The sequence below is a fragment of the Ovis aries genome, chromosome 15, assembly GCF_016772045.2.
Source record: "Ovis aries strain OAR_USU_Benz2616 breed Rambouillet chromosome 15, ARS-UI_Ramb_v3.0, whole genome shotgun sequence".
NCBI classification, from domain to species: Eukaryota; Metazoa; Chordata; class Mammalia; order Artiodactyla; family Bovidae; genus Ovis; species Ovis aries.
In genome coordinates, this window is record NC_056068.1 from 50,540,953 (window position 1) to 50,551,589 (window position 10,637).

Here is a 10,637-nt window from a genome sequence, read left to right on the forward strand (position 1 = left end):
CTATAGAATACACTCCCTTGCAATGGCAGTATATAAGGAATTTTACACATTTCTGAATTTCTGTTTAGTGTATTCATGAGGGGATATATTCTAAGCAATTTAGTGACTGGGGCCATAAAAATCTATCACCGGAGCCAAACTCTATTCCATCATGAACTTTGAGAGATTTGTTGGGCCAACGTGGCAATAAAGGAGGGAGTCAATTATTGGAATAGTTGTAGACAATACCAGTGTGGATGCTTAGGAGAGTGGCCCATTGACCAAGAATTTTTTTAGGGAGAATGTTTATTGTGGTTGGCACAAGTATGGTCTACTAAATTGAGGGTTAGAGACCACAGCCAGGAGAAAGAAAAAGGGCTGTATCATATGACTAATCAAAAAAAGAACATGAAGCACATTACCAAAAATACCAACACAATGACCACAATCATACAGCCTTCATCAACTTCCCTAATTCTTTAAAAATGATTTCTGATTACCTGTTTGCATGTTGAATCTGTCTCCATAGAAGTCTCCTTCTTTGGGGCTGGAATTTTTCTGGAAATTGCAAGTTCCAAGGCTCTGACAGGTTAAATCATCCAAGCATTAGTTTATGGTGGTGACATCAGATTCATGAGTCTATTTTCCAGTTAGTCAATTATGGTAGGATCTTTAGAAAAACAAGAGGAGAGAAGAGAAACCCTTGTTAGCAGGAACCAAGATTTGGTCAATCTATTAATTTCTAGTATCAGAATAAAAGAGAGAATTTTCACTCGGGTGTAATTTCAGGTTGGTTCAAAAATAAGTGCATTTTTTGCACTGGAAATGATGTTAGACAAAAAGCAAATTTGAGCGATTTTTTTATTCGAGTTCAAAATGGGTCATAAAGCAGCAGAGAGAACTCACAACACCAACAACACATTTGGCCCAGGAATGGCTAATGAACATACAGTGTAGTGGTGGTTCAAGAGGTTTTGCAACGGAGATGAGCCTTGAAGATGAGGAGGGTGGTCGCTGGCCACCGGAAGTTGACAACAAACCAACTGAGAGCATCATCAAAGCTGATCCTGTCACAACTACATGAGAAGTTGCTGAAGAACTCAACATCGACCATTCTACAGTCGTTTGGCATTTGAAGCAAACTGGAAAGATGGAAAAGCTCAATTAGTGGGTGCCTCATGAGCTGACTGCAAATCAAAAAATCATTGTTTTGAAGTGTCATCTTCTTATTCTGTGCAACAACAATGAGCCATTTCTCGACTGGATTGTGACACGTGAAGCAAAGTGGATTTTATATGACAACCGGCGATGACCAGCTCAGTGGCTGGACTGAGAAGCTCCAAACATGGTTACTGTTTGGTGGTCTGCTGCTTGTCTGATCCACTACAGTTTTCTGAATCCTGGTGAAATCATGACATCTGAGAAGTGTGCTCAGCAAATTGATAAGAGGCACTGCAAACTGCAGCACCTGCAGCCAGCACTGTTCAACAGAAAGGACCCAATTCTACTCCAGGACAACGCCCAGCCACACATCGCACAACCACGCTTCAAAAGTTGAACGAACTGGGCTATGAAGTGTTGCCTCATCTGCCATATTCACCTGACCTCTTGCTGACCAACAACCGCTTCTTCAAGCATCTTGACAACTTTCGCAGGGAAAATGTTTCCACAACCAGCAGGAGGCGGAAAATGCGTCCTAGGAGTTCTTTGAATCCTGAAGCACAAATTTTATGCTACAGGAATAAACAAGCTTATTTCTCACTGGCAAAAATATGTTGATTGTGATTGCTCCTATTTTGATTAATAAAGGTGTGTTTAGTCGTAGTTATAATGATTTAAACTGCAATTTCTTTTGCACCAACAGAGCATGAACCTACTGCTGACTGCTGTGTTCCACGAGGTCTCAGCTGATGGCTGTTTTGAGGAGAACATATTATTAGAACCTGGAGAGGGAGAGGTGGACAAGGAGAGTCTGTCTTCTTGGCCGGTTTAACCAGCCTGTTTTTTATAATTCCATTTGTCCTCTCTATTTGCCTCAGCTCTGTAAGTGATGCACAGCGGATGTGTTTAGAAATCTTGAGGACCTTACAGCCCATTTTGTAAGCTGTACATGAAAATTACTATCAATAATAGAAGGTCATCTTAAAGAATAAAATCATCCTGGAAATAGATTTGTTGACAATCATCATGCAAACCCTTACTTATGAAAATGAGTGTGCTTTTTACTCATCTGGGAAAGGCCGCAATCACTAAACATTCACAGTCATAATACATTCAAGAAAGAAACTTGCTCAGTTGTGTCCGACTCTTTGCGACCCCATGGACTGTAGCCCTACCAGGCTTCTCCGTCCATGGGATTTTCCAGGCAAGAATACCGGAGTGGGTTACCATTTCCTTCTCCAGGGGATCTTATTACCTTGTATAAAAATCCTCTAGAAAGGATGAGTTCTTTTCTTTGCTCTAACATCTTTCTCCACAACATGAACACGAAGTACAGGGAAGCTCTCATAACACCGATAAGCAGGATTTTAAAACATGGAGCATACCAATTATACCTATTTTTAGCATCCTTCCTTGTCTCCCTTGTCTCCTTCTTTACTTATGAGTGCTGTGCCAAGAGGGAGCAAATTTTTTATGTATTCTAGCAGCTGTCTGGTAAGTTCCAAGATGATTTTGGTATAAAATATGTCTTGATAGGTTTATTATTCTGAATTTAGGACCTGATCTTGGAGAAGGGAAACAAACAAACAAAAAAAGTGTTGTTAGGGAATAGCCTCACTCTTGGCTATATTATTGATATGACATTATATTTTGTAACAACCTGTCACTAAGAGTTTAACTTCTCTAGAAATGAGGGATCCTACTATTTTATGTTATATCATGACCTAAGAGCATGATGCAAGTTAGTACAAAGCCCTCAAAATTAACAGGCTTTTTGAAAAGTGAAAGTTCAAATTCAGGGACTTCCCTGGTGGTCCAGTGGTTAAGAATCCACCTTCCAGTACAGTGGACCCAGTTCGAGCCCTGGTTGCGGACCCAAGATTTCACAAGCAGTGGGGCAACTAAATCGGATTCTGGAACTACTGAGCCCATGTGCTCTAGAGCCCATGCACTGCAACTAAGACCCAATGCAGCCAAATAAATATAATAAATAAATATATATGTATTTTTAAAGTAGGTTCAAATTTAGGTTGGTAAGGACGTAACTTTGCTATACGTGCAAAACATATAGGAAAAACTAACTTATTATTCATTTTAACAGTAGACTGTATACTCAAAGACCAGTTTACTTACAAGTGACCAATATTATTTAAACCTTTATGCTTCTTTAAATAGAAGGAATCTGAAGAAGAACTTCTGGAATGAGAGTCAGAACATCTGAAAATCCACTCCTCCATAAAAGCAGTAACACTGGAAAAACTTGTTAAAACCAACTTTTCCAGAACTCTGGAAATTAACCAAAGCTTTCAAAAATCTAAGGAGAGTTTATTCAAGAAAAATTGCTGAATATCACTAGGAACAGTGAACTTTGTGGCATTTTTATTTGCTTTTTCCCATCCTCCTCTCCACAACACCACAATAGTATCCAAAATCGGCAGTCTCACAACTCCTGCTGCTGCTGCTAAGTCGCTTCAGTCGTGTCCGACTCTGTGCGACCCCACAGACGGCAGCCCACCAGGCTCCCCCATCCCTGGGATTCTCCTGGCAAGAACATTGGAGTGGGTTGCCATTTCCTTCTCCAATCTCACAAATCCAGTAACTACAAGAACCAGTGACCTAGCAGCCACTAGAGGGGGCAGAGTGGGTGTGAAACTCCCCAAAAAGCTCTGTTCCGAGAGAACTGTCACTGCTTGATCTATCTGGAAGCTCTGTGAAGAGCCCCATTCACAGGGCTTGTCTGACTCAGAGCCCACGCAGTGAGAAACCCCATCCCCCGGTGTTTGTCTAAACAATCAACAGCTAATTATTTGACATCCCAGTTTCCTACCAGTTGTGGCAAACCAGAGGCATGATTAAAAAAAAACAAACTTAAAAGTAATATTAGGGAATGAGAAGCTAAGAGAGAGCTTTAAAAAGCTTTGACATCTACTTGGGAATCCTAAAATGTATGTGCATTTGCAGAACTGCATGTCCAGGAAATACCTGAGAAGGCATCAGTCCCTTAACTCTGGTGACCCTGAGGCCTTGCTCATGCAGGTAGTGACGAATAAGGCAGAGTAAACTGTTAGAGCATTTGAAGCTTGCTGGAACCAACATACAGAGTCCCTTAGCAAAGAGTAGGAGACACTGTTTCAAGGCATTTAAGGAAAGCTCTGTCCAATCATTGGCTGACAACTGAGCTAACCAGGCAGAAACTTCAGTGACTACCATGTACCAGAACAGACTTTATAGAAGTAGTCCGTGAAAATCAATAAACAAATAAACAGCACTAACATAGCAAGCTCTGGTTGAAAAGATATGATTTCTGAAGTTGTCATATATATTATTTAAAATATTCAGTTTTCAGCAAAAAATGTTGGACATACAAAGAAATAGGAAAGCATGTCCTAGCAAAGAGAAAAAAGTAGTCAATAAATACTGTCCCTGAGGAAGTCCAGATGCTGGACTTATTAGACAAAGATAAGGTATTAAGATAGAATACCTTTAAGTCACGTATTATAAATAAGACTACAGGAAACTGGGTCTAAGGAAGTCAAGGAAAATATGAAAATGACGTCTCACCAAATACAGAATATCCATGAGATATAAATTATTTAAAAAGGAAATAGAAAATTCTGGAACAGAACAGTACAATAACTGAAATTAAAATTTACTAGAACTTCCTCAACTTGATAAAGAATATCTACAAAGAGCACTAGAGCTAACATCATATGTCATAATGAGAAACGAGGCTTTCCCAAGAAGAATGTCTCTCCTCACCACTCCTTTTCAATAGGATACTGGAAGTTCTAACCAACACTTAGGATGAGACAAGAAATTAAAGCTATACAAGTTGGGGATGGAGAAATAAGTGTCTTTGTTAGTAGACGACATGTTCGCCTATGTAGAAAATCTGCAAGAACTGACCAAAATAATGCCTGGAACTAGTAAGTGATTATAACGAGGTTGGAGGACATAAGGTCAATAAGCAAAAGTCAATCTAGCCTTGCCACATACTAGCAATGAACAGTTCGGGTCCGACTCTTTGTGACCCCATAGACTATAGAGTCTGTGGAATTCTCCAGGTCAGAATACTGGAGTGGGTAGCCTTTCCCTTCTCCAGGGGATCTTCCCAACCCAGGGATCGAACCTAGGTCTCCCATAGTACAGGTAGATTCTTTACCAGCTGAGCCACGAAGGAAGCCCAATGAACAGTTAGAATTCAAAATTTAAAAAATATATATATTATGTTATGGGACTTCCCCAGTGGTCCAGCAGTTAAGAATCCACCTGGCAGGGGACACAAGTTTGATCCCTGGTCTGGAAAGATCCCACAGGCCACAGAGCAACTAAGCCCTGGCACTGCAACTATTGAAACCCTCAGGCCTATAGCACGTGTTCCAAAACAAAAGATATCACCGCAGAGAAGCCTGCACATGTCAACTAGAAGCAGCTCCTGCTCCTCACAACTAGAGAAAGCCCACAGGCAGCAAAGATACAACACAGCCAAAAATAAAGAAATAAAAAGTTTTAAAAGATCAAAACTTATTGGATACAGCTAAAGCATTGTTTAGAGGGAAATCTAGAGCTATAAAAGCCTATATTAAAAAAAAAGATTTTAAATCAGTAACCTAACCTATTACCTTACAAAAATAAAAACAGACTAAGTAAAATAAAACAAAGTAAACTCAAAGCCATCAAAACGAAAGAAATAGGGAGTAAAGCAAAAATAAATGGAATAAAAGATAGAAAAACAACAGGGAAAATGAAGAAAACCAAAAGTTGGTTCTCTGAAAAAGTCAACAAAGTTGATACGTCTTTAGCTACTTTGATTTCAAGAAAAAAAGAGAAAAGAATCAAATTATTAATATCAGGAATAAAAGAGGGGATATTACTCTTATTCTCATAGAAAGAAAAAGCATCGTAACAGAATATTATGAACAACTGTAAGTCAACAGATAACATAACACAAATGAAATGGACAAATTCCTAGAAAAGCACAAACTATCAAAGATGACACACAAATAAGTAAAACATTTAAATATACCTATAGTGAGTAAAGGGGCTTCACTGGTGGCTCAGACAGTAAAGAATCTGCCTGCAATGCAGGAGACCTGGGTTCAATCCCTGGGCCAGAAAGATCCCCTGGAGGAGGAAATGGCAACCGACTCCAGTATTCTTGCCTGGAGAATGCCATGGACAGAGGAGCCTGTCAGGCTATGGTTCATGTGGTTGAAAAGAGCTGGATACAACTGAAGTGACTTAGCAGGCATAAAAAGTAAAGAGATTGAATTAGTTTTTTAAAAATCAATTAGTTAATTTTGACCATGCCTTGGCATGTGGGATTTTGGTATCTGCATCAGAACCTGCACCCCCCTGCAGTGGAAGCTCAGAATCTTAACCACTGGACCACCAGGAAAGCCCCTGAATTAGTAATTTTAAAACTTCCTCAAATAAAAGTTCAGGCCCAGATGGTCTCAGTGATGCGTTCTACCAAATGTTTGAAGGATAATGAATACCAATCCTTCGCAAATTCTTAAAAAAAAAAAAAAAGGAGAGAACACCCCCAACTCATTCTATGAGACCAGTATTACCCTGATATAAAATTAAACAATATCAAGAAAAGAAAACTACATCTTTTATGAATAAAGATGTAAATCTCAACAAAACATCAAAGAATTCAGCAGCATATAGAAAAGGATTATACACCATTACCAACTGGGAGAATTTAAAGAATGTAACTTGGTTTAGCATCTCAAAATCAATTTATTTAATACACCATATTACTAGAATAAAATACAAACCACCTGATCATCTCAGTGGATGCAGGAACATCATTCGACAAAATCCTTTAATTAAAAAAACAAAATAAAACACTGAACCAACTAGGAATAGAAGGGATTTTCCCCAATGTGATAAAGGACTTCTATGAAAAACCCACAGCTAACATCCTGTTCTAAGCCAAAAGGCTTTACCCCTAAGATCAGCAATAAGACAATTATAACTCTCATCTTGCTGTATAAAGGTTGTAGCTAGGGCTATTAGTGAAGAAAAAGAAATAAGAAACACACAAATTGGAAAGCAAGAAGTAAAACTATTTTTATTCACAGATAACATGACATTCTGTATAGAAAATCCTAAGGAACCCTCAAACACATGATTATTAACAAGTGAGTTCAGCAAATTTGAGGAGACTCACACTTCCTGATTTCAAAACTTACTACAAACAATAAGACAATGCAGGAGCAGCAGATAGATAGGATAGAACCTAGAGCCCAGATTTTTGACAACAGTGCCAAGACAATGCAATAGGGGAAAGAATAATCTTTTCAAGAGATGTTGCTGGGGGACAACTCAATATTCACTTGCAGAAAAATTAGGTTGAAACTTTATTTTACACCACACACAAATTAACTCAAAAATGGATCAAAGACCTAAACATAAGAGCTAAAACTATAAAACTCCATAAGAGAACTTAGGGGAAGAGCTTCAGTAATTTCTCAGATATAGCAAAAGTAACCAAAAAAAAAAAACCACATAAATTGAGTTACATCAAAATTTAAAACTTCTGTGCAACAAAAGACAAAAGAATAAAAAGGCAACATACAGAATACAGAATCAGAATATATGTCTGATAAGAAGTTAATATATTGAGAATTCCTATAATTTAACAACAAAAGAAGTGTAAACTGATTAAAAAATGGGCAAATAACACTAACAGATGTTTCTCCAAAGAAGATATACAAATGACCAACAAGCATATGAAAAAATGTTCCACATTACTAATCATTAGAGAAATGCAAAATAAAACCACAGTTACATATCACTTCATACCCACTAGGGTGGCTATTATTAAAGAAACAAACAAACCAACAGAAGATATTAATACATTCTGGCCAGAATGTGGATAGAAATTGAAATTCTTGTACACTGTTGGTGGAAATATAAAATTGTGCATCCATTTTAGAAAATAGCATGATAGTTCCTCAAAATTAAAAATAGAGGGACTTCCCTAGTGATCCAGTGGCTAAGATGCCAAGCTCCCAAGGCAGGGTGCCTGGGTTTGACCCCTGATCAGGGAACTAGATCTCACGTGCCACAACTAAAAGTTTGCAGGCTGTGACTAAAAGACCCTGCATGCTACAATTAAAAAAATTAAAAATAGAATTACCACACAATCCAGCTATTCTACTTCTGGTATACATCCAAAAGAATCGAAAGCAGTGTCTCAAAGAAATAATTGCATACCTGTCTTCACAGTAGCATTCTTTAGGATACATTCCTGGTGGTCTAGTGTTGGACTCGGCACGTCCAACACACAGGGTACCATTCAATCCCTGGTAGGGAAACTATGATCCCACATGCCACGGGGCATGGCCAAAAAAAAAAAAAAAAAAAAGACAATGTCTTGGTAGCATTCTTCACAACAGCCAAAATGTGGAAGCAGTTCAAATGTCCAAGGATGGATGAATGGATAACATATTATCCATTGTAGTATACATACAATGGAATATTATTCAGCTATAAAAAGGAATGAAATTCTGACATGTGGATGAACCCTGGGACATTCAGCTCAGTTCAGTTCAGTTCAGTCGCTCAGTCGTGTCCTACTCTTTGCAACCCCATGAATCGCACGCAGCACGCCAGGCCTCCCTGTCCATCACTAACTCCCAGAGTTCACTCAGACTCATGTCCATCAAGTCAGTGATGCCATTCAGCTATCTTATCCTCTGTCATCCCCTTCTCCTCCTTCCCCCAATCCCTCCCAGCATCAGAGTCCTTTCCAATGAGTCAACTCTTCGCATGAGGTGGCCAAAGTACTGGAGCTTCAGCTTTAGCATCAGTCCTTCCAAAGAAATCCCAGGCCTGATCTCCTTCAGGATGCACTGGTTGGATCTCCTTGCAGTCCAAGGGACTCTCAAGAGTCTTCTCCAACAGCACAGTTCAAAAGCATCGGGACATTAGGCTAAGTGAAATAAGACAGACACAAAAGGACAAATAATGTGTGACCCCAATTATATGAGGGAAAATCACTGCAGATGGTGACTGCAGCCATGAAATTAAAAGATGCTTGCTCCTTGGAAGAAAAGCTATGACAAACCTAGAGAACATATTAAAAAGCAGAGACGTTACTTTGCCGACAAAGGTCCATCTAGTCAAAGCTATGGTTTTTCCAGTAGTCATGTATGGATGTGAGAGTTGGACTATAAAGAAAGCTGAGCGCTGAAGAATTGATGCTTTTGAGCTGTGGTGTTGGAGAAGACTCTTGGGAGCCCCTTGGACTGCAAGGAGATCAAATCAGTCAATCCTAAAGGAAATCAATCCTGAATATTCATTGGAAGGACTGATGCTGTGGCTGAAGCTCCAAAACTTTGGCCACTTGATGTGAAGAGCTGAGTCATTGGAAAAGACCCTGATGCTGGGAAAGATTGAAGGCAGGAGGAGAAGGGGACGACAGAGGGCAAGATGATTGGATGGCATCACCGAATCAATGGGCATGAGTATGAGCAAGCTCCGGGAGATGATGGACAGGGAAGGCTTGCGTGCTGCAGTCCATGGAGTTGCAAGGAGTCGGACACGACGGAGCGACTGAACAACAACAACAAAAAGAGTAGCCAAATTCACAGACATAAAAAATTGTATGGCCATTGCCAGGGACCGGGGAGAAGAGGAAATGCGGACTGCTGATATAATGGAAATAGAGTTTCTGTTTTACAGAATGAAAATGGCCTAGAGATGCACAACAATATGAATATACTTAACACCACTGAACTATAAGCTTAAAATAGTTAAAACAGTAAATTTTCAATAGTCTATATTTTACCACATTTGTTTAAAAGGCTAAAAAATTGCTTAATTATGTTTACAGATATGGTAGATGGTGAGGTATTATTTTTTATCAAATTTGAGACAATTTTTCTCTGTGACCCTTGACTTCTATACCTCAACTTCTAGCTGGTTCATCTGGCTGCTCATAAATTAATCTGATTTCTGCCATTCAAGCCTTCTCAAGCAATCTAAATGTCCATCAACAGATGAATGGATAAAGAAGATGTGGTGTGTATACATATGTTTTCTCACACATAAATGCACACACAGGGGCTTCCCTGATAACTCGGTCAGTAAATAATCTGCCTGCAGTGCAGGAGACCCAGGTTTGATCCCTGGGTTGGGAAGATCCCCTTGAGAAGGAAATGGCAACCCACTCCAGTATCCTTACCTGGAAAATCCCATGGACAGAGAAGCCTGGTGGGCTGCAGTCCATGGGGGCAGAGTCGGGCATGACTGAGCAACACTGAGGAACTGATGCACACACAATAAAATATTACTCAGCTGTAAAAAAGAATGAAATATTGCTATTTTCAGCATATGAATGGATGTACAGATTGTCACACTAAGTAAAATAAGTCAGGTAGAAAAAGACAAATATTGTATGATATCACTTATATATGGAATCTAAAAAAAAATACATTACTGTGTGGTGTGGCTAAAATAATAATAATACAAATGAACTTATT

General features: G+C 39.1%; 1 long non-coding RNA gene across 1 annotated transcript in view; it reads right to left on the bottom strand.

Moving 5' to 3' along the window:
- Positions 1-10,637, bottom strand: part of LOC132657824 (uncharacterized) — a 32,694-nt gene that overhangs the window by 20,604 nt on the left and 1,453 nt on the right. The window contains exons 2-3 of the long non-coding RNA XR_009596532.1: positions 10,340-10,452; positions 480-649 (exon numbers count right to left, since the gene is read on the bottom strand). This is a non-coding gene — a long non-coding RNA (uncharacterized LOC132657824). The remainder of the gene's footprint in view (positions 1-479; positions 650-10,339; positions 10,453-10,637) is intronic.